At 44.7% G+C, this 14,061-nt stretch overlaps 1 long non-coding RNA gene across 1 annotated transcript in view; it reads right to left on the reverse strand.

Moving 5' to 3' along the window:
• Positions 1–1,437: 1,437 nt before the first annotated feature.
• The window catches only part of LOC146839345 (uncharacterized), a 52,349-nt gene continuing 39,725 nt past the window's right edge, over positions 1,438–14,061 (reverse strand). Inside the window, exon 4 of the long non-coding RNA XR_014981062.1 lies at positions 1,438–2,099. This is a non-coding gene — a long non-coding RNA (uncharacterized LOC146839345). The remainder of the gene's footprint in view (positions 2,100–14,061) is intronic.

Below are 14,061 nucleotides of genomic sequence, written 5' to 3' on the forward strand. Positions count from 1 at the left end.
CGTTTACCAAAATTTTCTAATCCCTTCCGTAACGCAACTATGCAGTACGATTTTTCTGTCCAATAACAGCGCGACTTAAACCAACGCACCAATCCTGGAGCGTCTATGTCACCAGAGTATAGAGTGACTCTTTCCAATCCTTGCGCGGCTCACACTAACGCACCAATCCCAGCGCGAGCACTGTTCTGATTCACTATCCAATCAGAGCGCGGTCTTTCTTACGTCAGCAGTCGCTGCAGTTTCTCACTCTTGTCTCCTGTCACTCGACTACCCCTCCTTTACAAAATCTCTTCAGTAGATTTTGGTTTTCACAAATTCTATTAGTTACAACATATACACATCTCCATTGTCTGCTTCGCTAACCACAGAATAGTAAAGAAAATCTCTCACAAGAATCCCGCTTTTCTCTAGAACAGCGCTTACCTCTGCTCTACTACGGAATTTATACTCTCGTTGACACAGTAGCACATCCCTCTACTCTGCCCTTCTAACATGCATCCATTAACTGTTTCCTCTTGGACTGTTCCAAGGAGTCTTACAATCAATTAAATGCTCATACATTCACGCACTTTCATACAAGAAAATGTAGTACATACACACAGAATCCTGCTTTTCCCGAGAACAGCGAACAGTCTGCCCTACTACAGAATTATAACACACATTAACCAAACAGTGTTTACCTCTGTTCAGTTCTTCAAACAAGCTCAGAGAACACCTATTACTTCTCCAGTGATAAGCTTTAACGGCAAACCTTACGGATCCCTGGGACTTAAGACCAGAGTTTCACAGATAACCTTCACTACCATACACACTCCTCTTATACTGAAATATATCCCTAATAGTAACACACGACGATGTCACTGATTCCGAACCCAGACAATGTGACGCGCAACTTCAATTGTCACACGTTTTTCCTGCATACATACAGGTAATTCCAACAATCCCGTCTTTTCCGAGAGCAGTATACTTCCCTCTGCCCTACTACGGAACTGCTACCAGCTTCCAAATTCCAGAAGCACTACATAAAACTCAACACGACGATTCCAACATATAGTATTAGTACATATACCAACATTAATCAATAATCAACAATCAATAAGCCAATGTACAAGCAATCTAATCAAAACAATAATCAAAACCATCAAATTCTGCTACCAGGAAATTGATCCAGATTAGAGTATACATATTCTCCCTTCTTCCACAGATAGAATAATTTCACAGATACACGCACATACACTCATCATACGCTTGGGCCCATTTTACAACATATATTCTATTACTCTATCCGTACTGAACTGAGAGAAACTCCTAAATACCCTATATCTGGAATGAGGTCAATGCAATCTAAATGATATTGCTTTGAATCATTATCTAAACAATAATAGTCACAATAAGGAACTCAATAACTGACAAAAATAATCAATCGACACGGTAATTCAAACATAAGGTAATTTTATCTAAAATTAGTTCAAATAGAAAAATTATTCATTAGCAAATCATTATTCTCATAATTAGCTATTCTAGCTAAATGTCGTTTCTAAGTCAGGACAGGTCTCACGGCAACAAATTAAAGTCTCTCAAGCCGCCATGAAGAGTCACCGTCCGCTCCGACAGCATCGATCCCCTTGAGCATAGGTTCAGGAAGAAGTGACCAACAGCCTCTCTAGTCTAGTAATATTTATACTGAAATTAACAAAATAAAGTAACATAAAATATTTTGAATTTCCGTTGAGCCGCTGAGCAGAGCGAGCAGGAAAGGATGTCACTTGCAACATCTAGGAAAATCTCCGCTCAGAAAAAATCACAAAAATGAAAAAAACCGAAGAAGGAAACAAACTCGAGTTTGCAAATGTAACTTTCACAAATGTTCTTCCTCGGAATCATCAGAAAACCACCACTGTATTCACAAAGTTCATTGTGGCTCTCTTTCCTCCAAGGTTACTTGGACATTTGCCTGGAGTCGCTGTCATCATGGAAACTTTCAAAACTCCAGCAGAAGCCATAGTCAGATGACTTTCAACAAGGCCTCTCATCAAAATTCGATCACTCGAGTGCAGGCTATAAACGGCAGCCATTTTCTCTTAGGCCAAACGAACCATCTTAATCGAAAGAAATACAAACAATATTACTAAATCATCGCAATGATTAAACAGTGTTAATTCCCACTAATACCCTTATGTGTATGTAATTAGCTAGCCATCTGCAACATAAATAAGCATTAGTACACGTTATTTCAAAAGCGGTTTGCACTTTAAAACAAACAACATTTAGCAACATTCATTTAATTAAAACCCGCACATTATTATTAAGCAACATATATGCATTCCCACGTGTAATTTTCTCTCGTTAATCATGTTGGTTAATCAAACTTTTCACACAAAACGAATAATTACTGATTACAAATTAGTATTTTAAAATAAACACATATAGACAAAACCGGAGCTTCTAAATAAAAAACCCGATACATTTTCAACAGAAAACTCTGCTCCAGCACATCATGGGTGGCGCAAGGGTAAACTTGCGTGCCGCATCTTTCCTAGCTCATCCCTGCTGATTTGCAGAGATGCGCCAGACAACATAAATCTGCCCCAATGAGTAGAACTGGCCGGGGGGGGGGGGGGGGGGGGGAGGGGTGGGCTAGTCCGTATTGTATTCTGTGGCTTTTTTTGCAGATTTTTATATAGCGCAAACTCAACCAAAGATATTGGAGCGCTTTACACGAGCACTAGTTACGTTGCACAAGGTCACATTCATTTTTGGTAGGCAAGGGGAGATTAAGTGATTTGCCCAGAATCACAAGATGTGGAGCCAATGCTGAGGCTTGAACCTGGTTACCCAGCTCCAAAGTCGGTGGCTCTGGCCCTAAGGCCACATCCTCTACTGTTGGGGAATTTATTTTCACTAGGTTGTTTTCCATCATGTACTGTTTTCTTGTAAGAAGGAGACACATTAGGTTGAATGATGGCGGATAAATGGTAGGGTTTGCACAATTGTCCAATCTTTTTCCTATAACATGGGCAATTCTAATTTAGTACTGACGATATGGGGAATTCAGTACAAATAATATGGAAGCTTTTTATTGGATGTTGTTTAGACCCAATCAACAAGTGATTTTATTGGTTTCCTCTCTGGCCCGCATCACTTGTAAATTCTAGCATCTTTAACGTAAATTCCTTGGTCCAGAACATCGGTTTCTGTAATTCGATGTGAACAATGTTGAGAGATTTGATTGGTTGTTATTTACACCCAATCACACACTATTCTCTCTGTTTCCTCTCTGGCCTGTACAGTTGATAAGTTGGATCACCTTAACCTAACTTATCACAATGTATGGGAGAGATTCCGTCTGTGCTTAGATTCTTTGGAGATTGTTGAAGAAATGTATTTATTTATTTATCCGTTTATAAAGCGCTTGATTACACCACCGGTGTGTCCCCGCGCTAGCTAGCAGACTCTCAGTGAAGCGGCGTGGAGACTCTGCACAAATCTAGGGGCATGTGACAGTGGCCCTGCCTTTGGATCTAAGGTTTTGGCTTGGAGTTTAGGATGTAATCAGTTGTTGGAGATACCTCAGACCTTTCTTTGACAGGTTTCAGTGACAGTAACACATTGCTTTAAACACAATTCCCTTCTCCACCGGTCGCCAGTGCAGGTTTGCCAGAGCTTTTGTTGTGGATGTTCTTTTTTGGAGGTTCAACACTGGGCGGGCTGCTGCGTTTTGTATCGATTGGAGTTTTGTCAGCCCTTTTTGGATGCACCCAGATATAGAACATTGCCATGATCCATCTGGGAGGTGAACAAGGCATGAACTATCATTTTCCTTTCATTGATGGGTAACAGGTCAATGATTTTTCTCAGGACTTTAAGGGTCCCAAAGCATTTCCCCGTCACATACCGGATTTGGCTGTCAAATGTCAATTTGGAGTCGAAGCATGCTCCTAGGTTTTTTAATTCTTCATTCGGAGTTGGTAGTTGGCCTAACGTCTCAGGTCACCAAGCCGATGTCCAAATGGAGGGGGCCTCTTCCACGATCAACACATCTGCTTTGCTTCCATTGAGCTTCAAACAATGGTTGGATATCCAAGCTGCTACCTCCTCCAGATATTTGGAGAATTGATAGGCTGTCTGTTCCGGGTTGTGGGATAGTGTGACAATTAGCTGAGTGTCGTCAGCATATGACACAATGGTCACGTTATGACCTTCCACTAGCTCTGCGAGTGGTCCCACATATAGATTGAATAATGTGAGGCTCAGGATGGATCCCTGTGAGACTCCCGGTGACCGAGGGATACTCTTAGATATATGCGTATTTTGTGCGACTTAGAAACACTTTGAAGAGAGGAAAGATGTCATCCAGCGCAGAGCTGAGCCCCTCACGCCGCATGCCTCTAATCTTTGAAGAAGGAGACCGTGGGAAATGGTATCAAAAGCCGCACTAAGATGCAAGAGAATCAGTGCAGCTGTCTGTCCTTCATCCGCATATTGTCTCAGTTTTTCAGTGGCCAAGAGCACATGTTGAGTGCATCGCTCTGAAACCTGATTGAGAGGGGTGTAATAGATCATTCTTGTTGATGTGATTAGTTAGCTACTTGTTTGTTACTTTCTCTGCAATTTTAGCAAAGAAGGGCAGTAGCGAGATGGGGCGTAGGTTTTCTAACCCAGCTTTTTTTAAGTTGGCGAACTATTGCTTGCTTCCATTTATGGGGAACTTCCCCTAGTTGGAAGGAGTGTGCAATTAACTCAGAGATAAGCAGCATAATGATGTTTCCTCCCTGCATTAGGGTCTCTGGGCAGGCTGGGTCTAGTTGAGATCCAGATTTGATTCCGCTAGCAATGTACTTTAGCTCTTCTAACTCTGGCACCTTGAATTCATCCAGGGTTTCTCCCCTGAATGCAGTGTCTGGTCTGCAGTCTGGGTTCCTGCCCTGACGTGCTTCTTCTGGAAAGGTGTCATATATTTTTGCTACTTTTTCTGCAAACGAATCAGCCACTTTATTGCAGGACTCCTCTGAGGAGGTTATAGGGTTAGTTGGATTTTCAATAGACAGGAGGGATTTTAGTATGGAGAACATTTCTTTGGAGGAGCTGCTGGCCCTTTCAATTTTCCCAGTATAGAACTCACATCTTGTTTTCTTAATAAGCGCGTGGTATTTTTTTAGTTCTATTTTATATTCCTCCTTCATCTTAATGCAATAGTCCTTCCGCCACCTGCTCTCCAGCTGTTTACATTCTTTTTTGGCCTTTATTAATGAGTCATTAAACCATGGTGCTGATGCTTGAGATCTTTTGATGTTCATTCTGGTAAATGGTGCTATCTCATCACATCTGCCTAGTTTATATGTGAGTTGTTTAGAAATACAGCGGCCTCATTTGTCAATGTCTTTTGAGACTTGCACTTGCCTGCATGACCCGTATTTTGGTTTTCACCTGCACAGCCCTTGCACTGTGCTTGAGTAATCTATTGTTTTTAATATAAACTTTAAAGGGACTTCGAGCCCACCTCCTCTCTTTCCTGGCTTTTCATTGGTTCCTGTGCATGCTACTTACTTTTCCTCCATTTGTATTGGCTGTAGCATGTATTCCTGCATTTACCAATGTGTGTTTCTCGTTTGCTTCCCTTATCAGTTTCCTGTAGCTGAAATACTTTTAACATCCACTTTAGTGGAACTATTTATTTTTGCCTCTTTTTTGCTTTTTAGTCTTTCAACATATTTATATAACAATTTATCATCAGGGAGATTAAGTTATTTGCATAGAATCACAGGATGTTGGGCAGCGCTGCTGAGAATCAAACCAGGATCCCAAGCTCTCAAGTCAGCAATTCTGGCTGCTGCACCACATCCTCTCCACTTTCATGTTATTTGTCGGGGAGCTCTTTCCTTCTTCCGGACCATAATTGATAAAAACAGTACTTTATTCATCACATAGGCGAAACCGATGGATTACCAATGCTTGTTTCTATTGTGGGTTGTGGTGATAAATCACAGACGCTGTGAAAGCTTTGGCTTTCAATGTTTTTGGGAGCCTTGACTCCGACAATTATAATTATAAGAAGGTGGCCTTCTTAAATGAGAGGGACAGTTTTCTCTCTTACCGACAAGCTGTATTACAATGACTCCTTTTCCTATCTTTTTTCACAGAAGCGTATAAAGATGAGCTAATAGATGGTACATGTGAAAAGTTGGCCTGATATATGCTGTCCATAAGTTATAGTGAGCACCCTGTATCAGTCCACACAACCCCTAATTGGTTATAGATTAAAGACAACCTTTATTGAAAGCTGTCCTAGTGGTAGTTATGGAGAGCAGCCTTCAGGCTAAGTCTTGAAGGAATGTAAAGCAGCTTGTTTTACCAATCTATAACCTCTTGAGTCACTAAATGAAAGATACCCACACCAGGTATATATATAAAATATATGTCTTTATTACTAAACACACCCTCCTAGTCTCTTTATGAGACTAGAGGTCAAAACACATAAATTACACTTCAATAATCACAGTAAAATAGCACAAATACACGTCAGGCCCTAGGGGCGAGCCAAACAATATACTAAAATAGTGGTATAAGAAGCACGACTTAACTAGACACAAGGCCTACAGCCTGTAGAATCGCTGGGACCCCAAGGAACCACCCAAGGTACTGACACACGGGACCCACGGGGGCCGTGTGCAGTGTGTGAACAAAGCCGCGAGCTCCCGTTAGCTTCTATGGGGAAAGTCGCGGTTAGATTTTCAAAGATTAGGGACACTTAGAAATGAGTCAGGACCAAACCCTTTTGGACTTAAGAAGTTCTAGGGCTAGCACCCATGGGAGCACCGGAGTACTTGTGTTACCTCACCCAGGGAAGCCGGGTGCATAGGTGTCTTTTGGTGTTGGGTTGCGTCATCGATTTCAGTGGGAGCTGGCGAAGAAGTGCTGCTGTCATGAAGATGTGAAGTGTCCGAAGAGATCCAAGCTTGGATGAGAAGAACCTGAAAGCAGAGGGGACAGAGTCTGGGTCACTTGCCAGTGACGAGGAAGGCGATGAGCAGATACCCACCGATGTCAGGTGATTTCAGGTGAAAGAGGTGAAACCTTGACTCTTCAGCCACGAAGTCCAGGAGGCGTTGAGGACGACCAGGAGCTGGATTCGAGCTGTCCCACGAAGGAGGTCGAGTGCTGCAGCGTTGATGCCCGGATTGGACACAACAATCCTTGGCAACAGCAACCCACGCAGAAACGAGAAAGATGCTTCGGTGCAGACCAGCAAGGTCTGTGGGACTCACCACTTGGATGGGAGTCAGGGCACGTCTGGAGCGACCAGGAAAGCCCCAGGAAAATCAGAGTTACCCCCTCAAGGACCCACCAGTCGACGAAGGGACCTCGAGACGAAACACAAAATGGCAGCCCACGGGTCACACAGAATGACCAGGCCGACAATCCTCGGCGGATTCAGTGCTCGAGGTGGGGGCTACAAGTCAGCCCAAAGCCCAAGCACGACTTCAAGAGACGTCGAGAAGTCAATGCACTTGCAGAAATGCACGGTGACCAGGAGTTCCGGTTCCACGCTACTCACGAGGGCTGCGGGTCTCAGCTTTGCTGGGGACTCGGGTCGGCCTCTGAGATGTCTGGCAATCCTCTACCTGGGTGGCAAATACTTCGGAGTCCGGCGGGAGCTTCGATGATGTAGACCGGCAAATTGCTTCGTTGGTGCCTTCCAAGCAGGGGAATCACTCCTTGACCCCAAGGGAGATTTCTTCAGTCCTCTGGTCTTGAGCAGAGTGTCGAAGGTCCAGGATTCAGCTTCAGAGTTTCGTCCAGGGTAATCTAAAGTCCTAAGGACAGGGGTCCCATACTTATACTAAGGTAAGGGGTTGGACATACTCTGGGGACCCACCTATTGGAGGGTTTGGAAAGAGGGGTGGCTACACCCATTTCCTTTGTCCAGTTTCACGCCAGAGCAGGGGCTGGAAGCCCCTGAACTGGTTTGAGCTGGACTATGCACAGGGACACCAAATGTGCCCCCAGTGCAGGACTTCAAAGTACTCAGAGAGTGCTCCCACCCAGCCCCAATACACATAAGCCTGTCTGGGAGGTGGTTACACCTACCTGTGACAGGAAACCTATTTTCCAGGCCTCCCCTGCTGGAGTTTCGATCAGCACCAGGAGGCCAGACCCGTGTCTGTGGCTGCAGCATCCATTTTGTGATGCCAGGGCTCTATTAAGTTTCTACCGGGTATACCAGTGCTGTCATGTCTCTCCCTCTAGAAGGGTGGGATCATACTCCCACACCAGTTACTGGCATGGGGGTATGACTCCAAGGTGTTTGACACCAAACATGACATGTTTCCGTGCAGCCAGTCCAAAGTTAGCATTTACCGTTTGGTTATAATGCACTTAAGAGTATATGGTCAGGCTGCACTACCAACAGCATCAGAGAAGGGTCTCCGAACACTGCAAAGGGGCTCTGCTCATGTAGGGGCACCCTCTCACATAGGAACCAAGCACTGTGCCTTCAGGATTTATAAGGCCTGCCATAGGAGTGACTTATAGGTTTATATGTGGGTATATGGTGAGATATAGTGAACCTATATCCCAGTAAGGGGTGCATGCACCACCTTACCCAGGCTGCAGTAGCAGACCTGTGGTGTCATTTTGGGTGGCTTTCCAGGGGTGGCATAATACATGCTTCAGCCCCTGGTAGACCTCTGGGGAACCTATGCCCTGGGTACATAGTATACCATATACTAGGGGCTTAGAAGGGCACCTCAGATCTAATCTGTAATGTACCTAAAGTACATGGAATCATTTTAGAGAGGAAGCAGCTAGGCTGGGGCCCTGATTAGCAGGGTCCCAGCCAGACTAAAGTCGAAAAACAGTGAAACACCATGTGAAGCAGATCCTACTCTCCTACACAACCCCCCCCCCCCAAACGCAGGGACATTAAACGAACCTTGACCAGTTGACTCTTCATGTTCTAAGTGGAAATATCTGGAGAGTCCATCTGCATTGGCATGGTTACTCCCAGGTCTATGTTCCACTGTATAGTCCATCCCCTGTAGGGAAATGGGCCACCTGAGAAATTTGGGATTCTCACCCTTCATCTGTTTTAGCCATAAGAGCGCCTTATGGTCTGTCTGAACAATTAAGTGAGTACCAAATAAGTATGGCCTCAACTTCTTCAGAGCCCAAACCACAGCAAAGGCCTCCCTCTCAATGGCTGACCAATGTTTCTCTCTAGGGGTCAGCCTTCTACTTATGAAAGCTACTGGTTGATTATGACCTTCATCATTCAACTGTGACAGTACAGCCCCTACCCCCAACTCAGATGCATCTGTTTGGACAATGACATTTTTAGAGTAGTCAGGACTTTGCAGAATGGGAGCAGTGCACATGGCCTGCTTCAGGTCATCAAATGCCTTTTGACAGTTAATTGTCCACTGAACCTTTTGGGCATTTTCTTAGAGGTTAAGTCATTCAGGGGTGTCACTATTGATCCATACCCCTTGACAAATCTTCTATAGTACCCAGTCAGGCCTAAGACGGCTCTCACCTGAGTCTGGGTAGTTGGAGCAATCCAGTCCATTAAGGTCTGCCGTTTTGCTCTGCAATGGTTGAACCTGGCCTCCCCCTACAAGGTGGCCCAGGTACACAACCTGACTCTGCCCTATCTGGCACTTAGTAGCCTTGATAGTTAAGCCTGCTTTTTGCAGGGCCTCCAAAACATTCCTCAGGTGGACCAGGTGATCCTCCCAGGTGGAGCTAAAGACAGCAATATCATCTAGATATGCTGCACTATAGTCTTCCAAGCCTGTAAGGACTTGAGTCACCAACCTTTGGAAAGTGGCAGGTGCATTCTTCAAACCAAAGGGCATTACCACAAATTGATAGTGCCCACTAGGGGTAGAAAATGCTGTCTTTGGCTTTGCATCATCAGCTAGTCTGATCTGCCAGTAGCCAGCTGTCAGGTCAAATTTGCTTAGAAACTTGGCTGAGGCCAAAGTATCTATTAGCTCATCTGCCCTGGGAATGGGATGGGCATCAGTCTTAGTGACTGCATGGAGACCCCTGCAGTCTACACAAAACCTCATTTCTCTCTTGCCATATGTGGTGTGAGGTTTAGGTACCAGGACTACTGGACTAACCCAAGGGCTAACTGAGGGTTCAATCACTCCCAAATCCAATATCTTTTGGATTTCTGTCCTTATACAGTCCCTGACATGGTCAGGTTACCTGTAGATCTTATTCTTCACAGGCAGACTGTCCCCAGGGTCCACTTCATGAGTGCACCAGGTGGTCTGACTTGGAGTCAGCGAAAACATATGTCTGAACTGGCTGAGAAGTTTTCTGCAGTCACTTTGCTGCTGGGCAGTGAGACTGCCTGCCAAGGCTACAACATCAACTGACCCATCATCAGGGTTCTGAGAAAGCAGGTCAGGGAGTGAGTCACTCACTACCTCTTGTCCTTCATCAGTAGCCATGAGCAAGCCCATGTCTGCCCTGTCAACATATGGTTTTATTCTGTTGACATGAAGTACCCTGTGGGAACTCCTAGGGGTTCCAAGGTCTACCAAGTAGGTGACCTCCCCTTTCTGTTCAACAATTGTATGGGTGCCACTCCATTTGTCCTTTTAGGGCTGCTGGGGCCACAGGCTCCAACACCCACACTTTCTGTCCTGGCTGGTAGACAGTCAGTACAGCCTTTTGGTCATGCCAGGCTTTTTGTAATTCCTGACTAGCCTCAAGGTTTTTGGTTGCCTTTTTCATATACTCAGTCGTCCTGGAGCGGAGACCAAGTACATAGTCCACTATGTCCTTTTTGGGGGGCTTGAGAGGTAACTCCCATCACTCCTTAACCAGACACAATGGACCCCTGGCAGGGTGACCAAACAAAAGTTCAAAAGGGCTGTAACCAACCCCCTTTTGAGGCACCTCCCTGTATGCAAATAAAAGGCAGAGCAAGAGTATGTCCCATCTTCGCCTAAGATTTTCTGGGAGTCCTTTAATCATGCCCTTTAAGGTATTGTTGAACCCTTCAACTAAACCATTGCATTGTGGGTGGTAGGGTGTAGTGAACTTGTAGTTCACTCCACACTCCTTCCACATAGCAGTTAAGTAACTATACATGAAGTATGCATCCCTGTCAGATACTACCTCCTTAGGAAAGCCTTCTCTTGAGAATACACTCAGGAGAGCTCTTGCCACCACAGGTGCTGTAGTGGTCCTTAGGGGAATTGCTTCTGGGTACCTGGTTGCATGATCCACCACCACCAGTATAAACCTGTGCCCAGATGCTCTTTGAGGATCCATGGAACCAACAATGTCAATCCCAACCCAAAGGGAACCCCAACCACAGGTAGTGGTATCAGGGGGGCCTTTGTGGTTCCACCTGCCTTGCCACTGGCTTGGCAGGTCACACAGGAGCGACAAAACTCTTTAGGTCTTCAGACATGTGGTGCCAGTGAAAGTGAGGGACAATTCTGTACCAAGTCTTGTTCTGGCCCAGGTGTCCTGCTAGGGAAATATCATGGGCTAGTGTCAATAGGAAGCCCCTAAACATCAGAGGTATAACCAACCTCCTGGATACACCAGGCTTGGGGTCTCTACTCTCTGAGTAAAGGAGTCCATCATCTCAATAAACTTTATGGGTGCCACTAGCATTCCCAGCAGCCTCATCAGCAGCTTGCTTTCTGAGGGGTTCAAGAGAGGGGCAGGTTTTCTGCTCATGGCTCAGATCAGACCTGGAAGGGCCCCCTGTCCCCAAGAACTCAACCTGATCAGGTTCAAGCTCCTCTGGGACAGTTCCTTTTTCAGGCTCAAGATCATCTCCATGAGGAGACTGACCTGCATTCTGAGTCCGGTGGGAAGGCACTGCCTTAACCCTACTGCTCCTCCTCTTGGGAGTCACCTGGTCCATTATTACAGAATCCATTTTGGCCTGTGACCTAGTAACAGCAAAGTCATGAGCAGGGATCCCTAACATTTCTGCATGTGTCCTGAGCTCTACTTCAGCCCAGGCTGAAGTCTCTAGATCATTGCCAAGCAAGCACTGTACTGGTAGGTCTGCACTTACCACAACCAGTCTCTTCTGTATGCTGCTGTGTATAACTCGACCCACCCAGTCTACGTAATTTTTCAGACTCTTTGGCATCAACGTGGGTTTCTTGGAGGAGAGCTATGTACACATGCTTGGACTGTAAATAAGGCCTTTTCCCCCCCTGTGCTAAGCCTTTTTTGGACTATTTGGGGTAGAGCGCGCTTAGGCCCCTGTAACTTTTTGACCACATAAGGTATCCACGCCAAATATGCGTCTTTTTTTTCCAACATCATGGGGATTCTAAAGGTTCCCAGGGTTTGTGGATTACCCTGGAGGGGTCCCAGAAATTAGGCAAAATACAGCAAATTTATTTTTTGGGGATAAATGGAAAAAGAGGGCTGCAAATGAAAGCGTTTTTCTCTGCAAATGGTATCAAAAAAGGGTTTGTGGGGCTGGAATCACCATTTTCACAGCTTTTAGGGAACGACAGACATTTGTCAGATAACCAACATTTTTCACACAGTTTTGGCATTTTTCTGGGACATAGCCTATTTTTGCTATTTTTTGTGCTTTCAACCTCCTTCCAGTTAAAGGTAGAAATGGGTCTGAAAGCAATAATGGATCCTGGAAAGCTATACATTTTTGCAAAGTAGACAAAATTCTAAATTCAGCAAGGGGTCATTTGTGTAGATCCATCAAGGTTTCTTTATAGAAATTAACAGTTGAATATAGGAAAAAATGAAAATTAGATGAAAAAAACAGCCTTTTGAGTCAACGTTTTTACCTGTGACTTCTTCTAATTATGACATCTCTTATAAAGCAATATACCGTTACATCCACTGGACCTTCCTGGTTGTGGGGATATATAGGACTTGTAGATTCACCAAGAACCCGACGAACCCAGAGTCAAAAACTGAGCAGCAACTTGCAATGGTTTTTTATTATGTTACGGGCATATAGCAATTATTGTGGGAAAATGTATACATGGAAAAATCGGTATGAAAGACACCTATGTATTTTTGAAATGGGAACAAATTACAGAATTTAGAAACAGGACATATTTGCACATTTTCGAAATTGGGAATACTCATACTAGCATGAGAATTAGCGGCCATTTTTCAAAATGACTTCTTTTTTACACAAAGTCTTTCATTTGGAAGGCACAAATGCATCAAAAATCAATAGGTAATAACAGTTGCTTTACAAATCTGAATTACCCCAAGTCTCCCAATAAAAATGGTACCTCACTTGTGTGGGTAGGCATAGTGCCCACATCAGGAAATGGCTCAAAACCCAACGTGAACACACCACATTTTCACAATGAAAATGTACCCTTTTTTTGCAAAGTGTCTAGCTGTAGTTTTTGAACACTAGCTCTGCCGGCAACTAGTGAAATGTTGCAAACCTATACATTTTTGAAAACTAGACACCAAGGGGAATCCAGGATGGGGTGACTTGACTGCCTGCCACCAGGTTCTGTTACCCAAAATCCCTTGCAAACCTAAAAGAGTATCCAAAAAACAACATTTTCCCCAATATTTCTGTGGTGGAAAGTTATGGAATCTGCGTGGATCCACAAATTTCCACATACGCCGCATTCCCCAAAGTCTTACGAGTAAAATGGTACCTCACTTGTGCGGGTCGGTCTAGTGTCTGTGACAGGAAACGGCACAAAACGCAACGTAGTCACACCTCAATTTCGCAGTGAAAAATGACCCTTTTTTGGCAAAGTGCCTAGCTGTAGTTTTTGAACCCTAGCTCTGCGGGCACCTTGGGAAACCTAGCAAACCTATACATTTTTGAAAACTAGACATCCAGGGGAATCCAGGATGGGGTGACTTGACTGCCTCCCACCAGGGTCTGTTTCCCAGAATCCCTTGCAAATCTAAAACATTGTCCAAAAAACCATATTTTCCCCATATTTCTGTGGTGGAAAGTTCCGGAATCTGCGTGGATCCACAAATTTCCACCCACCTCGCGTTCCCCAAAGTCTTACGAGAAAAATGGTACCTCACTTGTGCGGGTCGGCCTACTGCCCGCGACAG

Source organism: Triturus cristatus, chromosome 4_1 (assembly GCF_964204655.1).
Source record: "Triturus cristatus chromosome 4_1, aTriCri1.1, whole genome shotgun sequence".
Classification (NCBI taxonomy): Eukaryota; Metazoa; Chordata; class Amphibia; order Caudata; family Salamandridae; genus Triturus; species Triturus cristatus.